The sequence below is a fragment of the Sinocyclocheilus grahami genome, unplaced genomic scaffold, assembly GCF_001515645.1.
Source record: "Sinocyclocheilus grahami isolate Dianchi unplaced genomic scaffold, SAMN03320097.WGS_v1.1 scaffold458.1, whole genome shotgun sequence".
NCBI classification, from domain to species: Eukaryota; Metazoa; Chordata; class Actinopteri; order Cypriniformes; family Cyprinidae; genus Sinocyclocheilus; species Sinocyclocheilus grahami.
Window position 1 is genome coordinate 737,431 of NW_015505637.1, and position 23,085 is coordinate 760,515.

Consider the following 23,085-nt stretch of genomic DNA (forward strand, 5'->3'; position numbering starts at 1 on the left):
TATGGGATATTTTACCTCCGCTTCGCCTCCATTATCTCCCTTCACATTCATTTCTGTCCAAAAAGAGGGATTATTAATATACAGCTAATCTGAGTCTCCCAGTGTGAAATAAGCCCAGTCGTGCCTTTGCCAAGTTTACATGCCGATTGTGCTCCCCCGCCCCGTTGTCGATGCATTTGCATAAAATTCTATTTTTTTCTGATGCGGCCTAAACACGCCAAATCCATTCACTGCCGCTATTGCGATACCACATCCTGTCGGAAGGACGTGAAAGGAAGGAGGGGAAAGGAGTAGAATCGAACCAGCTCGTCTTTTCCCCCCATTTCACAGCTCTACCACACTAGCCAGTTCTGTAAACACAAACAATACTCTAAGGGGAAAATATCTATATTGCATTCAACTTAGAATAAGGTATGTGGGACGAGACAGAGCTTGTTTCTGTAATTTAAACATTATAGCATGGTGCTAAGAATGCTAAGATCATGGGCTTGATTCCCAGGGAATGGATGAACTAATAAAATACAATATACCTTGAAAGCATCCCCCCCCCCCATAAAAGCATCTGACAAATGTACCACTAGCAGCATCAAATGGATTAAAAAACAACAACAACTGTGAGACAGTTTACTACATGGAAGAATATTTTATACAAACAATTTACACACAAAAAAATCATCCTCGAAAAAAAAATGCCTGTGGGAACATTTTGGCAAAATTATTTTATGTTGCTTGCAAGTTTCACAATACTTTACAAGTGAAATGTCCAGTGAGTGGCACTAAAAGCGTGTTCAGTTTTATCTGAAACAGATAAATGTGAATCTGGCAGCAGATTCTTTTAATTATGATAGTTGTTGTACGTATCATGGAAGTTCATAAATGAAATGTCTGGTGAGTGGTGCTAAAAGGTTGTTTAAAATCTTGTTTTAAAATAACATACTACCTACACTAAACCCTTTCCTAAACCTAACTAATGTTAACAAAAGCAAACTTGAAATAAAAACACATTTGCTGAAGCAACCATGCCATTTTTGTTTGCTTCTACAAGCCTTTGTGCGCTTTTATAATTTCTCAAGCAAAAACAGCATGAAAATGAGTCATTATTAGATGATAATCTGCACCTGTAATAATTTATGTAAAAAGGAACATGAGTTATTGGTGTTTTACTGCCACTAGTCTCAGCTGGAGACAGCAACTGTACATATGAGTATGTTTTGGAGCTTTGTAAAAATGTAAGTAAAGGCATGCTTTTCATATAAGCCCAGATTTCAGAACTTGGCATGTTATAGAATAAAGTATTTTAACAAAAATAAATGACACGATTCACCTTTAAAGCAGTAGTTTAACCCAAAAAATATATTTCTCACCCTCATCTCATTTAAAACCTGTATGCTGTTGTTGTTTTTCATTGATCCAAAATGTTTTGTTTTTTTCATGAATTTTCAGATCTTTTCCTTACAGTACAACAGATAATAGTGATAAAAAAGCTCAATAAACTATCATAATAATCATAATATCATAATAAAACTACACTCTAAAAAATGCTGTGTTAAAAAGGGACAAACCCAGCTATTGGGTTGTTTTGACCATGAGTCATTATTAGATGATAATCTGCACCTGTAATAATTTATGTAAAAAGGAACATGAGTTATTGGTGTTTTACTGCCACTAGTCTCAGCTGGAGACAGCAACTGTACATATGAGTATGTTTTGGAGCTTTGTAAAAATGTAAGTAAAGGCATGCTTTTCATATAAGCCCAGATTTCAGAACTTGGCATGTTATAGAATAAAGTATTTTAACAAAAATAAATGACACGATTCACCTTTAAAGCAGTAGTTTAACCCAAAAAATATATTTCTCACCCTCATCTCATTTAAAACCTGTATGCTGTTGTTGTTTTTCATTGATCCAAAATGGGTTTTTTTTCATGAATTTTTCAGATCTTTTCCTTACAGTACAACAGATAATAGTGATAAAAAAGCTCAATAAACTATCATAATAATCATAATATCATAATAAAACTACACTCTAAAAAATGCTGTGTTAAAAAGGGACAAACCCAGCTATTGGGTTGTTTTGACCCAGCGGTTAAACAACCCAACCGCTGGGTCAAAACAACCCAATAGCTGGGTTTGTCCCTTTTTAACCCAGCGCTGGGTTATATTTAACCCAGCATTTTTTAGTGTACCATAAAATAATTTACTTTATAGACGTCTGAACTACATTACAAGTTGACAGAAGTCATAAACTAGTTTTGTGTGTGGAGCAAAGCAAAACTGTTGTAAATGAAATATTCTTTAAAATTCTCCTTTTGTGTTCCACAGAAAGTGAACAGCATACTGGAACAAAATGAGAGTGGGTAAATAATGACAAAATTGTCATTTCTGAGTGAATTATTCCTGTATGAGTGTGTTTGTGTGCAATCTGTGAGTCTCAAATTCGTCTGTGTGTCAGATCTGGATGCTTCGATCATGGACTCTGGTGTATCTCTTAATCACCAATCAGAAATCTATGCTGCCAGTCTCACTAAGCAAAAGCCTGAGAAGAATACAATCATTCTCCTCACCGCATTTGACATTCCACTCCATGCAAGAGTGCCTTGTATCTCCTGGTCTCTTGGTGTCTTTCTTGCCATGTCCATCTCTTTCTGTCTTACTCTCATTCTCTTCTTCATAAATAACACAACTAGTAAACTGATCCTGTGTAAATCTGTCAGTACACCAAATGGATATCAGCCATTTCTCTGGTTCGTGTGACCTTTATTGTATACAACAGTTATAAAGAGTCAAACAATCTAGTTATTGTCACTAATGTTACTTGCAAGTAGCTACTTTACGCTAACTGGATTCTTCTACAGCAAAATACTTTGCACAAGGTTGCAATTAAGATATCAAATGATTGCCACCAATCTTTTCTTTGTTTTCATGTCTGATATTAAAGATTAAATGGTGCATTCAGTGTCACATCATATGTTGGATAAAAATAATAAATAAAAAATTGTGTTAAAAATATATTGTTTCATTTCCTCTGAGCACAACATCACAAATTAGAGAACAATATGATCGATTTGATGAATTCTGACACGTTTTGTGGTATCAGTTGTTTGTCTCCTCTAAAACCTGTTACACCCTGTTTGAAATAAGATTGGTATGATTTCATTACAATTTCAAGTTGACATCCTCATGTTGACTAACCTTTAATCCGTTTTCAAGTATGGGAGAACTTTAAATATTTATTTCAGTCCCGCACGGAATTCTGTTATTTTACTTTCTATTGTGTAAATAGTCAAGTTATAATTAATAAAGCATCTGAATTTGATGAGAGCATTTTTATTCTGAAAGTCTGCAAACCTGTATATTGAAGACTTACTTATTCATATTTGAAAGGTTACAGAGTTACCTTTGTGTTGGTAGGGACTATCCACAAGCCGAATTACATAAATATGGCCTTATGCTGCATGACAAAGTGTTTGAAATAAACCCTGAGATAAACAGACTCACCTCAAAGTGACAAAAATTAGATCAATGTTTCCATATTTTGTCATGTGTGACTAGTTTCTACTTTTTATAACTGCCCTATTTCTCGGCTGATGGAGATTTGTTGAGTGTGCATGCAGATTAATCACATTGAAGGAAAGCTCACATTTGTCCATCTGGCAGTGGCCTCATTGCATTTCTCTCTCTGTAACACTTCTTTAAGACTATTCGTCAGATAAATCACTGTAAATATATGTGCCGTTACAGCTGTTTCGTTATCTCTCTAAACAGCAATTATTGCTTGAATTCCTGAACAAAACCTCTATCCAGAGGAAACAGCTTAATAAAGTTTGTTCCATTCTTTAGGAAATCATTGTCTGTTCCTGCTGTAAATCCACTTGATATATTTAATACAATTTCAGGTAATCTATCAGAGAGATGAGTGTCAGCATTCTTCAGTGCTACTTTTGTCTCCATAATAGCACTATTGTTTTGTTAACGGTGTCTAAGGGAAGCCTTTATTTTTATACAATGTGCTTCAGCTGCTCTCAGTTAAAAATATGCAGGTACACATACTTTACAATTAAAATAATACATAATTATTTTCCTTATTACCGTACAGTTGGGGGTCTTAGAAATTAGTTTAATTTTATTTCAGTTCATCCTCTGCTTGTGTTGAGGGATTTTAATTAAGTAGCCTACGTGCATTTAAATAAAGAGCTTCATCAGGCCTTCAGAAATAGTTTATATGTATGTGCATGCACAAATAGTTTAACAAATAGTTTATATGTACAGTACACACACATATATATATATATGCCAAATAGAAACAGAAAATCATGTTGTTATGCACTTTCATAAGATCGTAAATGGGCAAAAATATGTCAAAATAGATAGAGGCCTACATTAAGGCTAGAGCACCCTCACTAATTTCAGAAGCACCCTCAGTGATTTGATTCTGGAACCGGGCCTGCCTGTATCTGGAGAAGTAGAAGAATTTAGAATTTTATATATTTCCATATTATATTTATATATTTACTTCATTTATTAAAGCCTCGTGAGTAGCACTCTAAACATGATGTACTGTGCTTTGCGTGGTATTTTCCGATACTGTGACTTATGACAAAATGATACCCCAAAAATATAATTTCATGAAGATAAAGTTTCCAGGATCCTGCAATATCTATTTAGGTCTCTGCATAATAGATCCAAAGACGGCACTAGGTCTCAACTGAACATGCGAGAGAAGCATTACTTCTAATCTGGTCAAAGAAACCTTTTAAAATATAAATTTTTCTATATTAATTTGTGCATTTTGAAAATGTTTATTAAAGGTGCAAAAAAGTCATAAACAAAGATCTGAAAAGTAGTCAATATTTTACTTTTTCTGGTAGCATTTTGTGTGCATGACTCTGATTTCTAATTTCAACAACCGTTCTTTTTCTTTTTTTGGTCATGGTTAAAAAATAAAAAATTAATGGACGCAAAAGTACACAGACCCCAGTTAGAAGTCAAACTATGGCCAAAAAGAAGGAAACATTCTTTCGTACACCCACCATTTCTTTGCATTCACATAGCCTGCTAATGGTCTCTCAAGAGAAAGCAGTAACCCTTCCTCCAGAATGTAACTTAAACAAAAATACAAAAATGTGTGCTTGTTAGCCATCCTCTTAACCCTCATCTCAGCGGCAGAGAGCAGATAACATGCAGGGTCACAGCAAACTCTCTCCTCAGCTTTATCAATGTTCTGCTCTGCTACTTATACAACACTTAACAAGAACATGTACAAAGGTTCACAAATAATAAATGATGGTTGTCACACTTTATGCATTGTATATCACTGAAACCAATCACTGTGTGTTTTCATTAAAAGCCGGGAAGTCTACGATGTGCTCTGAATGCAGTTCGCCAATATGGAGTGATAGTGTGCCTAACTTACCAAGCAATGCTTTCTTGGTAAACCAGATTCACCAGTCACATTTTGGTGGCCTTACTGGTCCACCACCTAGATCAGCAGTAAACTAGCATTAAAAATGAAACTTAAGAACAAAAGTAAGGAAAAAAGTTTACAGTTTGGGGGGGTGGGGGGTGGATATCATCCGATATATTATTTACCAATAAATAAAAATCGCTATTAGTAAATTATATCAACAAAAAGAGTTTTTAAATATTAACTTTAAGTGAGACTCACTTTAAGTGAGACTTAGATGAGAGCAAAAATAATCTAAATGTAAAAAAGGTGAAACGAGCATGCAGAATTAATACTATTGTAACAACATCATCCAATACTATATAGCTAATAAATTACCAATTAAAAAAAAATCAATAAATGATAAGGTACTAATAAAACTGATTGGCTGTGCCACACACACAAGTATGCTTGACAACAGGTAACTAGGGTACTGTTTATGTGGGCTCTAGTATGGTTTGCAATTTGTATGAAAGCAATTTGGCATCATTTTGAAAGTGAGATCTTTTTGATGCAGGTCTTTAATTTGCCTGTAGTATATTGCATTTCTTATTTTTGCTTGTCTCTTTTGAAATTACTTTCTGCTGGCAGCACAGCTCACATGCTTCGTCCATTAGTGACGTAAATGTCATGTTGTTACAGTTTGGTAGTACAACCAAAGGAACAGAAACAGCTGAAGAAACTGAATAAAAACAGCTTTTGCTGCCTTTTTTTCTTGTTATTTAGATACAGTATATTAAGATTCTGCTGCTAATGTGTTAGATTGATGATGCAAACATAATATGCCAAATAATAATGTGAAGTGAGACCTGCAGGGGCAGAGGGAGGGTGTTGGAATCAAACTCTGGTTCCAACCAAGCAATCGAGCCAAGAGCGAAAAAACCAGAGAGATTTCACATCCTCTGAAGATCCTGCAGCCCATCTGGATCTCATTCACTCACTCTGGCACTTCCATATCACCTGCAAAGCACTCTGGCTTGTTCTGGATAGGGTTAAGGGTTCAACACTCAAAGGATTTTGAGAAAGCGGAGCACACTGGGAGTTTTGACCAGAGAATCCACTCCAAAAGTCTCGCTGATTAGACAGTAGCTCAGTGACCCTGCTGCTCCTCTCAGAAATGTGATTATTAGCGCACAATACACTTGCTTCATGACCTCTCCGCAATCCCTTTCAATCCCGGGGTCACGGTGACAGGAAGCGACCAGATGGGAAACATGACCTCTGTGATGCAGCAGCCTGGTCGAATCGACTCAACATGTGTATGATGAGAGCTCCCATTATTCATGAAGTGTAAAATGGCCGAGGCCCTCTCAGGGCTAGAGGAAATGGTACTCATGCTGGCATTTAGATGGAACTGTTCAAATGGTAAGTGGGACAAGGCAGTTACTGCAGAGTGCAAATACTGTACCTCATAAACATCATCTCACTCACTCAGGCATATGGTTTAGAAAGTGAACTGTAGAATTCCAATGATGTGATTTCAGACACTGATTTGCATTTGGTAGATTTAAATTAGGGGTGCTCCGATCAGGATTTTTGAGGCCAAACACAGGAAGCAGTATCTGCTGATACCGATCACCGATACCGATCTTTTAAAGCCTTCTTTTTATAATTTATAACTATTTATAGTGATGCTCCAATCAGGATTTTTAGACATTTATTCAGGGCCTGAATTTCATTTTTGAAAATGGGAGAAATTCCCCTCTTAGGTGACTCTTGTGAGAGGGGAAGCAGCTTTCACACAGAAGTCCGCTACTGATCCGTGGCTGTTTACCACAAACACAACATTTATCCATTATTTTGATTTCAAATCGAAACATTGTCACTGAAAATGCTTTTTCAGCATTGCAATTATTTTTTTACACAGTACAGTAATACAATCTTTCACAGACATGTTTAAACACAATAAATTTAAGCAACACAATATTCAATGCTTTTTACTTTTGCATTTACTTATAGGTTTATATATTAAGTTGCTCAAGCAAGTGGCAAAACATTTAAACTACTTTTCTTATGTTAACACAAACACCATTGACAGAAACAGTCAGCTCTACTGCCTTCCCTTTGCATTGAAATCTTTATTACAAGCAATCCTGGGGTTCATAAAGAACATCTCTAGGTTACGTATGTAACCATGGTTCCCCGATGGAACGAGACACTGCGTCGAGACCGCTTTAGGAACGCCCTTGCGTGACCGCGTGCTTGTGTGAAATCAGCCCAATGGAGTAGCGAGACGTCATGACGGGTGACGTAAGCACCAGAAAGTATAAAAGCGCATCGGCAGAGCGCAAACCAGCTTCGATGAAGTAGCGCCTGCAGGGATGCCGGGAGTATGGCAAAGAGACGCAGTGTCTCATTCCCTCTGGGAACCATGGTTACATACGCACACTTAGCTTTTCACACCATGAAGTGAAAAGCTTCCACTTTAAGGCATACTGTTTACTAGTGGCGGGAGCTCTGGACTGGAGTATAGTCTCAACAACCTCAGTTGAGAGACCAGATGCTAGGAGCTGTGCCCCCTCAGGGGCCACGTCCACAACTTCCATAATTCCGGGTGGGGGTGAAGAAAGGTGCCCCCAGCCGGAGAGAGGAGGTCCCTCCTGATCGGAATCTCCAGCGGAGAGCCGTCGAGGAGGGACACCAGGTCCGAGAACCATACTCGGGCCAGCCAGAACGGGGCTACTAGCAACAGGCGACCCCCACCCCGGCGTCCTCTCTCCAGAACTCCCGGGAGCAGAGCGATCGGGGGAAAAGCGTACAGACAAAGCCTCGGCCATGTCTGTACCATGGCATCCAGCCCCAGTGGAGCTGGAAGAGTGAGGGAGAACCAGAGGGGGCAGTGTGTTGTTTCCTGCGACGCAAATAGATCCACTTCCGCCTGGCCAAATTCCCTCCAGAGGAGCTCCACCACCTCGGGGTGGAGTCTCCATTTCCCCGGGGCTCAGCCCCTGTCTCCACAGGATGTCTGCCCCCTGATTGAGATACCCAGGGATGTAAACTGCTCTTAGCGAGAGGAGCTTCCCCTGAGCCCACAGAAGGATTTGGTGCGCCAGCTTGTACAAGGGGCGCGAACGCAGAACCCCCTGCCGATTGATGTAGGAGACTACCGATGTGTTGTCTGTGTGGACAAGCACGTGATGTCCCCTTAGGTCTGGAAGGAAGTGTGTCAGAGCTTGAAACACGGCCAGCGTCTCCAGGCAGTTGATGTGAGACGATGGTCTTCCCACAGACCCTGGGCAGAGCGGCCACTCATGACCGCCCCCCAGCCCGTGAGAGGCATCTGTCGTTAGCATTACACGATGACAAGGAGCCCCTAACATTGGGCCTTGAACTAGGAACCAACGTTTCTTCCACATGTCCAAGCCACGTAAGCATCGCCGCGTGACCTTGATCATGCGAAGCGGATTCCTCCTCGGGGGAAAATCACTTGGTCCTGAGCCACCACTGCAAGGGTCTCATGTATAGCAGGCCAAAAGGTATACCATTAGACGCAGCTGCCATCAAACCCAACAGCCTCTGATACTGTTTGACAGTGAGTGACTGTCGTGAGGATTGACTCGATACTGTCTTACTCTCTTGACTGTCGTGAGGATTGACTTGATTCGAGCAGGAGACAAACGTGCCTGCATCGTGGTAGAATCCCACACCACACCTAAATAAGTGGTTCTCTGTAGTGGAGAACATACACTCTTCTTGGCGTTTAGTCTTAACCCCAGCTCTCTCATATGGGCGAGGACGACATCTCGATGCCGAGCCGCCAACTGCTCCGATTGAGCTAGTATCAACCAATCATCGATGTAATCGAGTATGCGGATGCCCTGGAGTCGCAAAGGAGCCAGAGCTGCATCCACACACTTTGTGAAAGTGCGGGGTGAGAGGGACAGGCCAAAGGGAAGAACTCGATTTTAGTATGCTTCGTCCCCGAAAGCAAACCTCAGGAACTTCCAGTGTTGAGGAAGGATGGAAACATGGAAATAAGCGTCTTTGAGATCTATCGTAGCAAACCAGTCCTCGGACTGGATTTGAGATACTATCTGCTTGATAGTGAGCATCTTGAACCATAGCCTTTGATAGCGCGGTTCAGAAAATGGATATCTACAACGGATGCAACCCCCCCATCCTTCTTCGGCTGCCAAACGACAGCCACAGTCTCCTCTGTCTCGACACTCATCACATCCACCTCCTCGGAGGAAGATAGATGAAGCGTCTGGCGGATCTAGCGGGTGAGGACCGAGAAAAGGACGAGCCCGTCTCGGATCCCTCTGCTAAATCCACTTGCGATCCCCATGACCCACGACAACAGTCTGCGCTGTGCCTCGGCAACAGCGGGACCGCTGCCAGCGGGATCGTGAGCCTGGCCGCTCTCATCAAACATGGCCAGGCGAGAGCGGCGCTTGCGCAGCGAGAGCAGCTCGCAGTCATGACAACCTCGAGAGCTGACCGTGCATGCTCCGCTCCCAAACAAACGACACACAAATCGTGAGTATCCCCCGCCGCCAGATATCGTGGGCAGGGAGGAACACAGCGTTTGTAATGCCGTTCGCTTGCCATAGACTTTTTCATGATTGTTTTTACATGCTTGAGCGGACAGACAACAGTAAATAGACAGACACATACACAGAGCGCTACTGAAGAGCAGAAGCTGGGTTGCGCTCTGCCGAATGTGCTTTTATATTTTCTGGTGCTTACGTCACCCCGCTCGTGACATCTCGCTACTGCATTGGGCTGATTTGACACGTGCTTCAGAACGTGGTCACGCAGGGGCATTCCTAAAGCGGTCTCGACGCAGCTCGAGTTCCTGAAGGGGAACTTTGTTTTTCTTTCTTTGGGAACTTTCCTACCTCCACGAGTGCCATCTATTATTGCCTTCTTTATCTAAAAGTGCTCTTTCCCTTTAAACCTAGCCAAAAAGCAGTGTGTGTTTACTGTGAAACACAGTAGACTTTAATAATATGCATTTATGGTTTAATTGCTACATTTTCGTGTCAATCCATGTTCATATTTACTGCAAACAATGCGCTGTTACTTTAATTCAGTGCTTGCAGCGCAGCAAAAATAGACTCGGTGCGGAAACAATCTCTGCACTGCTGCAGACGGACCGCAACTGTGTGCAGTATGAACGCTTTATTAATCCGTTAACATGAGTGCGGAAAAAATACACATCACATACGCACTGCAAACGGAGTAATGTGAACCTGGCATTATGTGTGTGCGCTGCGAGTGTGCATGAGCGTACGGTCTCCAGGAGAGCGCGTGAGCGCTGAACGGTTAAACACTGGCAAGAATTAAAAAGTAATGCAATTTATAAACTTTAGTGACGATGTGAAACTGCCTCGATTGCGCAAGTGACAATTCCTGTCAATTGTGCAGCGTGCAGTTTGCTTATGCCGAGTTCACACTGCACGATTTTAGCTCGATTTTTCACTCGCCAACAGGTTTTGCGAAATCGCAGACAACTTGTAGCTGGAAATCAGCTCACAGACAATTTGCGGGCTATATATATATATTTTTAATAATTACAGTCTTGCTGGAGAACTCCGGTCTGACGCACGCAGGTTCACGCATTATTTCCTTATCACTTCTCGCGTGTGTTTTGTTGTGAAATGTAGTTTGCGGACCAGACAGAGCTGTCGGCGGTTCTTCCTATTGTGACGTCATGCAATGTGAAACCCCCTGTCGCCGATCCATCGTGCAAAGTGAACACAACAGCAACTGAATGCTACCCCAGATAGTCACGCAGTGTGAAAACAACGGCGATCCGACGAGTTTGAAAATCGTGCAGTGTGAACTCGGCATTATACACGATGTGTGGTGATTTGAAGCCATGTATTTTGAGAGAGAAAGAGAGAGCGTGCGCGGTGGTTCACTCACGCTGTTTGTGAAATTACATCTCACACAAGGTTTTCAAATTACTTTATAAGTTATTTTATGAAGAAATATTTCCGCCGATCAATCATCCCAAAGCGATTATCGGCTGATAGTGATCGTAGCCGATCAATCAGAGAACCCCTAATTTAAATGTTTATAAATCAAACTTTTGTTTGTTTGTGCAAATTCAGAATTGAAGAACTGGCCTCCCACAGGAAGTTTAAAGAGATAGTTCACCTTCAGTTGCTGGTCCCCATTGGCTTGCAAAGTGTTTTTTCCCCCCATACTATGGAAATTAATGGGGACCAGCAACTGAAGGTGAACAATCCTTTTAATTGGAATTTCAATGGGAATGTCAGGAAGAGGAATTTAATGAATTCAAATATATGCCATTCAAATGTTCGGGGTTGATAAGATTGATTGATTGATTTTGTAGAAGATTGAGCTCTTATGCTCACCAATGCTGCATTTATTTGTAAAACATACAGTAAGAACAGTAATATTGTCAAATATTATTGCAGTTCAAAATAATTTTCTAATTTAATATATTTTAAACTTAATGTATTCCTGTTAAGGCAATACTCACTTTTAGCAGGCTTTACACCAGTCTTTAGTGTCACTTGATTCTAATAAGCTGATTTGATGCTCTAGAAACATTTATTATTATTAGTGGAAAACAGTTGTGCAGCTTTATATTTCTGTGGAAACTATGATATATTTATCTGGATTTTTCTTTAAATAGGAAGTTTAAAAGAACAGCATTTATTTGATAAAAAAAGAAAAGAACAATACAATTTTGCATTTATTCCATTCTGAATTTCTTTGAATTTCAGTTAGTTTTCATTATACTTTCTTACATTCAATTTACTTTACTTCACTACTGTATCTCAATTCAAATAGCAGTAATTACATTTACTAGACACAACCCTGGTGTTAAATGACAACTAATCTGACTGTGCACAACAAAAACGACTCAAAATGCATATGCATATGAACATCAAAAAGAGAGCAAGAAAATCTTGTGTACCAAAGTTCAAGTTTGATAAACTCTGACCTAAGGCAATACAATACAAGGAAAAAAAAAACTTGCTGCATACAAACCGCCTGCATGGCTTGCAGTGCTCCATGAATGTGGAGTAGACCAGTGGTTCCCAAACACGTTCCCAGAGCGCTCCAAAACTGCACATTTTGCATGTCTCCTTTGTCTGACACACCTATTTTAGATCTTGAAGTTGGTACCAATGAGCTGATGACCCGTATCAGGTGTGTTTGATTAAGGAGACATGCAAAATGTGTGGTGTTGGCATCATATCATACCCCGACATCATGTCCTGTTGTTTATATTCCTAGCTGGTTCCGAATGAATTTTGTGACTCCAGCTAACTCTCTAGCAAGTGAAGTGTAGCCACCTGGCAATAAAATGAATATTAATCAATGAATGTCTTACCATGTGATATAGTGTTTGGCTAAGACTGTGATGGGTCATTAACCACATGATTGGTTGTAGTCTGAAGTTTATTTAATTTGCTGGCTTTAGCGAGATTAATATAGATATCAGACTAGAATCAGCAAAGTAGTTTAATAGGCAAGATGAATCGTAGCACCTTTGAATAAAAAAGAAATAGAGAGAGAATTAAATTAGCTTATATTCAGTTAACCAATTTAGTTACAAAAAAAAAAAAACTATACTGTGACACTGTACAAGATGTAATCTCTAGACAAGTTGGAACACTCATAAAATCTCCTAAATTTCTTTAAAAACACTGTATTTTGCATGAATCTCTCCTCCAGAACTGCAAGAGGATGAGCATTTAGGATATGCTTAAGTAAAAAGATGTTACCGCACTGCAGGACACATAATTATGCTATGATTGTCATGTTGGCTTGCTATTCTTGCCCTCCAGGGTGGATATGTATTGTTCCAGAATGCAGTCTATTTATCACAGTGGAAAAGAGTGATAAGGCCACATGCATGCACATTACCCACGTACACTAATGCATGAAAAGATGCGACTGAAATAGGAGTTTGTTTATAATTTTGCAGGTGGTTATTCTGATACAAACCTTTTGTCCAACTTGAAAGTCATAATTTGAACCATAAAGCGCAGCAATTTTGAACTGCCTCCTTGTCGCCAGGGGACAAATGAAATGTTTTGGAAAAAACAGCGCTTTTCACACATCCACTAGAAGCTTAGGAAAAAGACCGGGGAAAAAATGGTTTAATGTGCATCCTAAAAATATTAATACTCAAGAGTTATCACGTCTATCCAAATGAAAAATGCAAAACAATTTTCTCATTAAACAGTACCCTGTCTTTGGCTATAGCTTGTCCTAAGATTTTATGTACTTAGACAAATTAGAGCCCCCAAATATGAATTAAAGCGTTTCATTTCTACATCGTTGAAGCCACTGCCTTAATGGAGAAAATAAATTGAAAAAGCGATAAATTGAAACTTATCCTAAATGACATAAAAGTAGCCCATCAGGCAGTGTGCAAATGTATTTTGCGTAAGCAGAGCTTTTTTATCATCACAATGAGAATCGTTGATCAAGTTATGAATATTTCCTCTTAACCGAGTTAATATTCTACACAATTCATGTCTACTTGTCAGTAAAGCAGAGTACAGTGTGTATACACAAAAACAAAATAGTTTGTACCATGCAAATCAATATTTAATTTCAGTGGTAGACAGAATGCTTCGTCTTGATAGGGGAATCGGGACTAAAATATCCTATTCCAACATATATTTGTTTATTTGGGCTCAAGCCTAAAAGAAAGTGTACATAAGCAGTTTTTCTAAAACTCAAACGTATTATTAGGTAAGCACTAAAAAAAGTACACTAAAAAAACGCCATAAGCAAGTTAATTTCAGTGGTAGACAGAATGCTTCGTCTTGATAGGGGAATCAGGACAAAAATATCCTATTCCAACATATATTTGTTTATTTGGGCTCAAGCCTAAAAGAAAGTGTACATAAGCAGTTTTTCTAAAACTCAAACGTATTATTAGGTAAGCACTAAAAAAAGTACACTAAAAAAACGCCATAAGCAAGAAAACGAAAAGCGCAATGCAGTGGGAATTGTGGGCAAAAGGCAGAACAGCAGTAAGAAAGGTGGGAAAGAAGAGTGCGAGAGAAAAATAGAGAGAGCTCCAGTGGAGGAGTGACAGCAGACAGACAGGTTGATGGAGATTAGGCTGTCAGAGAGGCAGTCCATCAGTGTAGCGTCACACACACCTCACTGCTTCCTGACAGCTACATGTCTATCCGTAGGGGCCGCAATAACAGAACACTGTAATTTCTCTCTGCTTTCCCTTTTCCTCCAGGCAATTAAGCACTGAGGACTTTGCATTTAGGCTGGGTTTCCTATTTCTTGCTCTCTGTGCCTGCATCAAGACCATTTCCATTCAGACTGTTCTGCTTTGATGACATTAGCATTAGCATCGAAAATGAAATGTTTACCTGTAGGAGTAAACTCAGTTTTTTTTCTTCTGTTGATAAACAAGCTCCATTTTGTTTACCGCCAATTTGAAATGGATGCTCTAGTATTTGCTCAAATTATGGCTTTCAGTATTTGCCATTCTAGAATTGTGGTATAAATTGTAGATATATGTGGTGGCACAAGTCTAATTCTACTAATTCTTTATTGGGCACATTTGATTGCTAACACATTTCTTGCTCATTAATATATATTCACATCTTTCACTAATAATTCATTACGCCCACTGAATTGTTTTACTACCCAAATTCACTAAAGATTATGCAAATCAGCTAATGTCACAAATACATCCAAAAATTAGTGCTAAAGGCAACTCACATTGCACAATTCTTCACCTCGCAGGCTGTTTATGAATTCTAGGTGGGAGATTCAGTAGATAAAAACAGTTTATACATTGCTTTACCACTGTGATCTAGGCACATCAACGGACTCATTCAAATGTCAAAAAAGTGCATGGCTAATATGTCCATTTATAACATTCTTCCCCGTCATGTCATGAATCCCTGCAGCCATAATCACTATAAAATGTACACAACCATTACTTTGAAATAAACTTCTGTTTACCGCCTGCTTTCAGTGGGCAGTAAGAGTGTAACTTTAATTGCACCAGGCACATAGTAAATAAGCCACTATATTGTCTGTGTGGGCGTTCTTGGTCAGAACAAGATGGAATATGAACAAGACCATATGCCAGTAGTCTAAAGTTCGCCTCTGTAAGAATACATTGTAGCTAATCAGCTCATGGGAAACATGAATAATTAACCATAACTAGTTATAATTAACTATTTACATGTTCCACAACTAACAATCTAACTTGTTCTAGACCAAAGCAGGATGGGTTTTCCCTTGAGCATTAATTCCTTCAAAGTTTACTTTCTTGCCCTTAACAGTATTTTTCCATACCAATGGCATCATGTGTTTGTTCACTGGAGGCTTAGGCCTAACATTCTGTAAAATCCCAATTTATTTCTTTAAAGCTAGGTTAGGCAGTTTCTGCGCTACTACTGTCACCTAGTGCAACTGCAAAAATAAAGCACGTTTTCAAGCAACCTTTGCAAACATCCCTTTTGCACATCACGCCTCCCTCAACTCAACAGTCACAAACACAGCTCTTACAGGTCTAAAAAAAAAACATGAAGGCACGTTTCAACAGGTTAAACTAGGCTACATTCATTAAAAGCTTCAACACATTACGAATACTTCATCTTGAAGTTTAGTATACATTTTGAGAAGAAGCAAGATTGTCGTGTCGACTGAAACCCAAACATTTCATCATTGATTGCTATCGGGATGTGAAGAGACTTTCAACCAGTATATATAAAAAAATGTTTCTGGAAAAAAACTGCCTATCCTGCCTTTAAATAAAACTAAAATAAATATAACTGTTACAGTAGCCTTCATTAAAAGACATTATGTATCTTTGAGTAACAAACTTATTGGATTATGGACTTGAAAAATGGTTATTTCAATTCAAAATGCAGAATAAATAGTTTTATGAGACTGATCACTCGCTGGAGTTGGCGATGTTCAATGTTTTATGTTGTGTATGTGGCCATTCCCAATTTATTTCTTTAAAGCTAGGTTAGGCAGTTTCTGCGCTACTACTGTCACCTAGTGCAACTGCAAAAATAAAGCACGTTTTCAAGCAACCTTTGCAAACATCCCTTTTGCACATCACGCCTCCCTCAACTCAACAGTCACAAACACAGCTCTTACAGGTCTAAAAAAAAACATGAAGGCACGTTTCAACAGGTTAAACTAGGCTACATTCATTAAAAGCTTCAACACATTACGAATACTTCATCTTGAAGTTTAGTATACATTTTGAGAAGAAGCAAGATTGTCGTGTCGACTGAAACCCAAACATTTCATCATTGATTGCTATCGGGATGTGAAGAGACTTTCAACCAGTATATATAAAAAAATGTTATATGAAAAAAACTGCCTATCCTGCCTTTAAATAAAACTAAAATAAATGTAACTGTTACAGTAGCCTTCATTAAAAGACATTATGTATCTTTGAGTAACAAACTTATTGGATTATGGACTTGAAAAATGGTTATTTCAATTCAAAATGCAGAATAAATAGTTTTATGAGACTGATCACTCGCTGGAGTTGGCGATGTTCAATGTTTTATGTTGTGTATGTGGCCATGCTGGGTGTTTGTATGTGCAGTAGTGCTGTAGTATTGATCTAGTAGTGGTTGATATACGGTAGTTATCACATCCTATCAGAACACAAGCTCTCCTCTCATCCCTCAGGCCCACAGAATCTTGCCTGCAGGACAGTTTATATCCCTCACCACACGCAGAGTTATGCCCAACCTGTCCTCCGACATTCTTCCTCCACTCATTCTCCCTCACCACAGATGTTTCTCTCTGTCATTCTGTCGCCTAATCTTCCTATTTCTTCTCCCCTTCTGGCCCGTCAGACTCTGGGCACTAGGTCTTCTAAAGTCCAGGAGCCTGATTCTGAAGAAAGCCATTTCACACATGGCCAGTGTGATGGAGGAACTTCACACCCTCCAGTCATGGCATGAAACTCAATTTGCCTACTTTTACGATGTACTCAAAGTACTCTGCTAGAAAGAGCAAAGTACATACTTTTTTAGTGTGAAGTAATACGAAAATATAAATGTCATACAATTGCATCTACCACAGGTACTTTTGTCGCATACAATTTGCATTTGTAATTATGAAATAGGAAACATGCATGTTTTTAGCCATTTTGTGCTTTTAGGAGACCTCCAAGAATAATTAGGTACTGGTAAAACATCTACAAATGTTAGCATAAATGAAAAATTAGCAGTACTACATCACATCCAGTAACAGACACTTTTCAAAAAGTCGGGATGTCTCCGACTCTTTTATACTATATAGGAGGCATTATATGCAAATTGGGATTTAGCCACTCTGGTTTTTCTACCACTGGCCCATGTTCAGCTTCACAACAGCAATGCGTGCCTGAGAGGATGGAAGCAGAAATGCAATAACACTGGCACTACTGGTGATGAGCTGCACCTGGTGCTTACTGTGGCACCGTTGCCTTGAATCCATTACTGTGTCACTCGTTCAGGCCACCTGGTCCTGCACCCTGCACCCTTGGACCTTCTCCACCTATGAGAACCAGAGCCAGGTGCATACTTGATGATAATACAGTACACCTGAAACATTCTTCTGTCCTTCATTGAATATTTCAAGAATGACATGTACATGTCTGAGGCAGAAAACAAACAATAATGAACAAAAAGTTTTTATAGCAGATTGCACTATCGAAAAAAAAAGTAGTGCGGGGACTGGTTATCCATCAGTTATTGATTGGATGGAGGTGAATCTAAGTTTGCAGTCGATTGTAAGAACAAATCGAAACGCAGGAAAACTGAGTTAAGACATTTTGATTCAAATAATTGTGCAAAAATAAATAAATAAACTTATGTATGGATGAATTATTCAATAAAATGCATTTAGCGAACAGACACCATGAGTCGGCATGAAATGGAAATTCACCCTGAGATAGGCTTGCCTCCCTTGGTCTTCTTATAATACCTCTACCCTACACTTTGTGAACCACAGCTGTAGGCGAATTAAAAATCTGTTTAAATTCTACCAAAATGCACTTTTTGAAAAATCCTTAATCATTTTTACAGCTTCATCTCAGCTGCAAATGATTTTTATAAGAATCATTAACGGGCTGTGAGTCTGTTCAGCAGGGTGTAATCCTATTGTCTTGCTTGGTTGATAAATTAGATGAACTGATCCGGTGTGATGCGTGTGGAGATCAGGCCTGGTTTAAAAGGGCAGAGCCATAGGTGTAATTGTATTTCTGAGAATAGGAAATTAGTGTGATTATGGACCCCCAATTAAACTACTGGGTCGGCAAGGGAGGGGATATGCATCTATGTAAACGTTTAATTGCCTTGCGAGCTTATTTGGCAGAGCAGTCATTTAGTGGTAAATAATACAGGAGGTAAGTCAGCTATTAAGACACTTTCATGTGGGAAGGTCAAAGAGCTGAATACCGAAGGCACCTGTCTGCAAAACAAATCTCCAGGCTCACACAGCCACCAACTTGCAACCACAACCCACCCGACCACCATCACCTGATCCATTATTTACTTTCTTCTCCGCAGGAGCTGAAGAAAGCTGTAAATCCCACTTGTGTCCTGTAACGCAACTAGTGAGCTTGAACGAAAAGACCCTGTTGTCCTTTAAATGGAACTCGAACAGCTCTGAGTGTTTAATCATTCATTTACACAGTAGCAGGATTTTAATCTGCATCACTTTGACTAATGATACACAAAACTAAATGAGATTGGCTACGTGGTACAAAGATGCATCTCTATAATATGCAGATGCATCTCTATAATGTGCATTCATCTAAACATATAGATGGCGATGCCACTGGCCCACCTGCTATAATCATTCAGCTCGAAAACACAACAGAGAGAATTGTGGGAATGCTGCATATAGTCAGTAACAAGCTTTGAGAAAGAGAATTTCCTGCTCTGCAACACTGCTTCCTGCACAGAGCGAGGGAGAAATGGAAAGAAAAAAATGAAAGACAAACAGAAGAGCATTCGAGAAATAGAAAGAGCTTTGGAGACTTACTGTAAATTGCTTCGGCAACAAATGTTCTACTTTGAGTGGAAATTTACAGTCAACATGAAATGGCATTCATGACCAATTTTATATCGGAAATATGACATTTCTAAATATAAATATTATTTAAAATAAAATATTTAATTACAGTATTTGCTTTTCATTATTTAAAATAGAATAAAACTTATTCTATTTTATTAAATAATACATATTTTTTATTTATTTTATGCACCAATGAATCGTGACAAAAAACAACCAAATATGTGTTTACTGCAGAAATAAAACAGTTCATGTTGATTTTAAATGTAAACATAGTTGCAGAGAAACTCAGTGGTCCTTGTGATTTAAGGTCATCAAAGGTCATGAAACAACAGTACAGCTAAAACATATTTATATTGGCACAAGTTTGATTTCACCATCTGTGGCTAATGGAAGGTAAATATGTTTTTTCTTCTATATATTAACCCAACAAGCCCTCCAGAATTTTTCCCTCAGTTCAAACACACCAGCAAGCTTTTATTTTGAAGGAAAATATGCAAATAACCTCACAATCACTGTCACTAGCCTTTTTTTAAATAACTTCCAACGTTCATTTAAAACGTTTACTCGTTCTGCATCTAGAGAACTTTCCTCTCTCGCTACTGTCAAGAGCAGTAGAATCAATATGAACACAATGTTGAGCTCAGATATCGACCGTACGCACTCCTACATCAGCCACTGGTTGAAGGTTGTTTTAAAATGTTAGTTATATACTACGAGACTAAATCAATTCATTGGTTAATTCATAATTGAAAATATCCACAAACAAGAAGAGAAGCATAACGATGATTTGATAGTGTTTTTCACTCATTTGCAAGGTTTTATCTACTCAGTTATAAATGCTGTCGCAGAAGAAAATAATTCCATTAATTAAAAAATTTATTAATTACAGGATTCTTCTTTTATTTTGTTGATTAGGTCATATGTATCTAAGAAAAAGTACTTGAATCTTTCTAGCAATATCTGTAAATGTCACTCAATTGAAAATTTCTCTACAGCACATAAATACATTCATCAAATAGGGGTTGTTTTATGATTTGCATATTTACATAAATTGTATTATCTGCTGTGAAATACATTCACAAACGATCACATAAACTTGAAATCATTAGAGAGTGCATGAGAATTTTCGTAGTCTGCGGAAATATTCAGAGGAAATATTTTATTTTGGAGTCCAAGTCGAACCTAAAGTCAATTTATTTGCGATGAAAGTGCAAACTCGAGTTTGTGTTGTGCAACTCAGCCTTATGTTTCCATTTTTGCCCTGTGCAAACAACACGGTTTGGTGTCACATCCTAATAGTAGCAGTGTGTGTGGCAGGGGCGTCATGCACTAATGATTTTTGGGGGGGCACGCCCGCGTGTGTGTGTGCGTGGGGGGGGGGGGTGGTCATGCTTGTCATGTGATACACAGCAGCCACGATAGCACTGTATAACTGATATAGGCTTGTGTAGGCTTTTTCCCTTTTTATTCTAAATATTTCCAAACGTGTTACCTATGAGGAAATATCTCGATTCTCAAATATGTGTAAGTAAATGCGTTTTGCACCTACAGATTATGTTTTTTAATCAATAAATGGTGATGGGCAAAGTAGACTAGTGTAATCTATTAACTACACATACAAACTCAACATTTTACTTAAGTACCAGATATGGGTGTCATGCCATAAAATATTTTTAATACAAGTGACTTTGTATTTAATGTGAATTTAATAACAATATTGTTAGTTACTAATTATAACACTGTCATTTTACAGAGAGCAAAGAACATTTACATTATCAAATAACATTTTCATTCAGTGTAGCCAGAGTTCAGGCACTCTCAAAAACTCCCATTAAAATCACAGAAGCTGTTTACACTGTGAAATGAATATCTTACTTACATTCGTACGCATATCTGCACTTTGTTGTCTCTGATGAGAGAATTCGCCAGAAAGAGTTATTCAGTCAGCGAGCAAGTGAACAAAACACAGCGTTTCAGCGATGACTCATCTGAACTTCTCTGATTGGCCATTGCATTCATAAGCTCAACAGCATCGTGTGTGATTGGTTATAATTCGCAGTGCTGTAAAAACGCATCTGTATCTGGCTCAGCGTCAACCAGAGAACGCAGATCTGAATTTAGCAGCTGGTGATATGACGCACTGAATGTTCTAATCACACCGGTGTGATTGTATCAAATATAAAAATATTATTCGGCAATTTTTTGTCTTTTGTAAGCTGCATTCAAAATCCACTGGGCTCAAAAATCACTTTGAATGGGCATGACACCTCTGATGGGGGGGTTACATCTTTAGATGGCTCCAAATAATAGGCAAATAGATCAATATTGTTGCTTTCAGCTTCTGTTCAGATCAGTTCATTGAGCCAGAATGAGTGAACATCGTCATCCACAAGTGAACGTAAGTCTCTCTCTGTCGGACTTCAGAGATTACAATGGAACACTGCACCAAACCAAAAAGAGAAAAATTCACTAAAAATGAGACCAACCAACAAGAGTGACTACAGAGAAAATGGGGAAAAAATAGGACACACAGGATGAGTGTTCGGAGTGCTAATTACAGTTAAGTTTATTGAAAAAGTCTGACAACCACTTTCTAAGTTTCTATACCCTGAAATTTTCACATATACTAAATATGTATATACTGTGGATAGATAGATAGAGAGAGAGAGAGAGAGAGAGAGACAGATATATAGATAGATGTGTAATGTCTTTGAAAATGTCCGCAGAACAGAGCACTGCGCCATACTTTATACAAACCTTCACTTTATTGCAGAATAAGCTGCAAGATGCCGATACTGTAATAATGATATTGTAATTTATGCCGATAGTCAAAAGTCTGGCCTGTTTTTAATTATAGAACATAATTGCAGCTCTAAATCGATTTAATAATGACACTAAATTAACAGGCATAAAAATGTAGTAGTAAAGAGAGGTTGATGGCTTTACAGAAGACCACCCTTAATGCTGCCTACTTAAAAATTATGTGCACTTACAGATTTTTAAAAGTGTTATAACACCTGCTACGCCCCTAGAATTGACTTCAGTTATCGTCCATATGATATTCGAAAGTCAATTTAGGAGTCACATCTGTATACTGTCTTGAATAAATATGATGACCTACACAGTGTTAAAGCTCTATGGTGTATTCATTAAGACAAAAAAACCCTTGGACAGTCTTGTAAGAAAGATGTCTAAGAAAAAATATGATTTCTGAGTATTTGTTTGGGTGTAAGTGTTTAAATTTAATAAATTAAATCTCTTATTTTCAGTTCAGGGTCATTTGAAGGCCAAAACTCTTCTTTTATCTCACTGATAATGCAGCAACGTCTCTCCATCTGAGCCTTTTTAAAAGAATAGTTCAGCCAAAAATTTAAATTAACCATCCAATATGTAGATGAGTTTGTTTCATCATCGAAATAGATTTGGAGAAATTTGGCATTACATCACTTGCTCACCAATGGAACCTTTGCAGTGAATTGGTGTTGAGAGTTTGAATAAAAACATCAAAATAAACCACAAGTAGGGGTTGAATGACTTAAAGGGGTCATATGATGCGATTTAAATTTGTCCTTTCTCTTTGGAGTGTTACAAGCTCTTGGTGCATAAAGAAGATCTGTAAAGTTGCAAAGACTAAA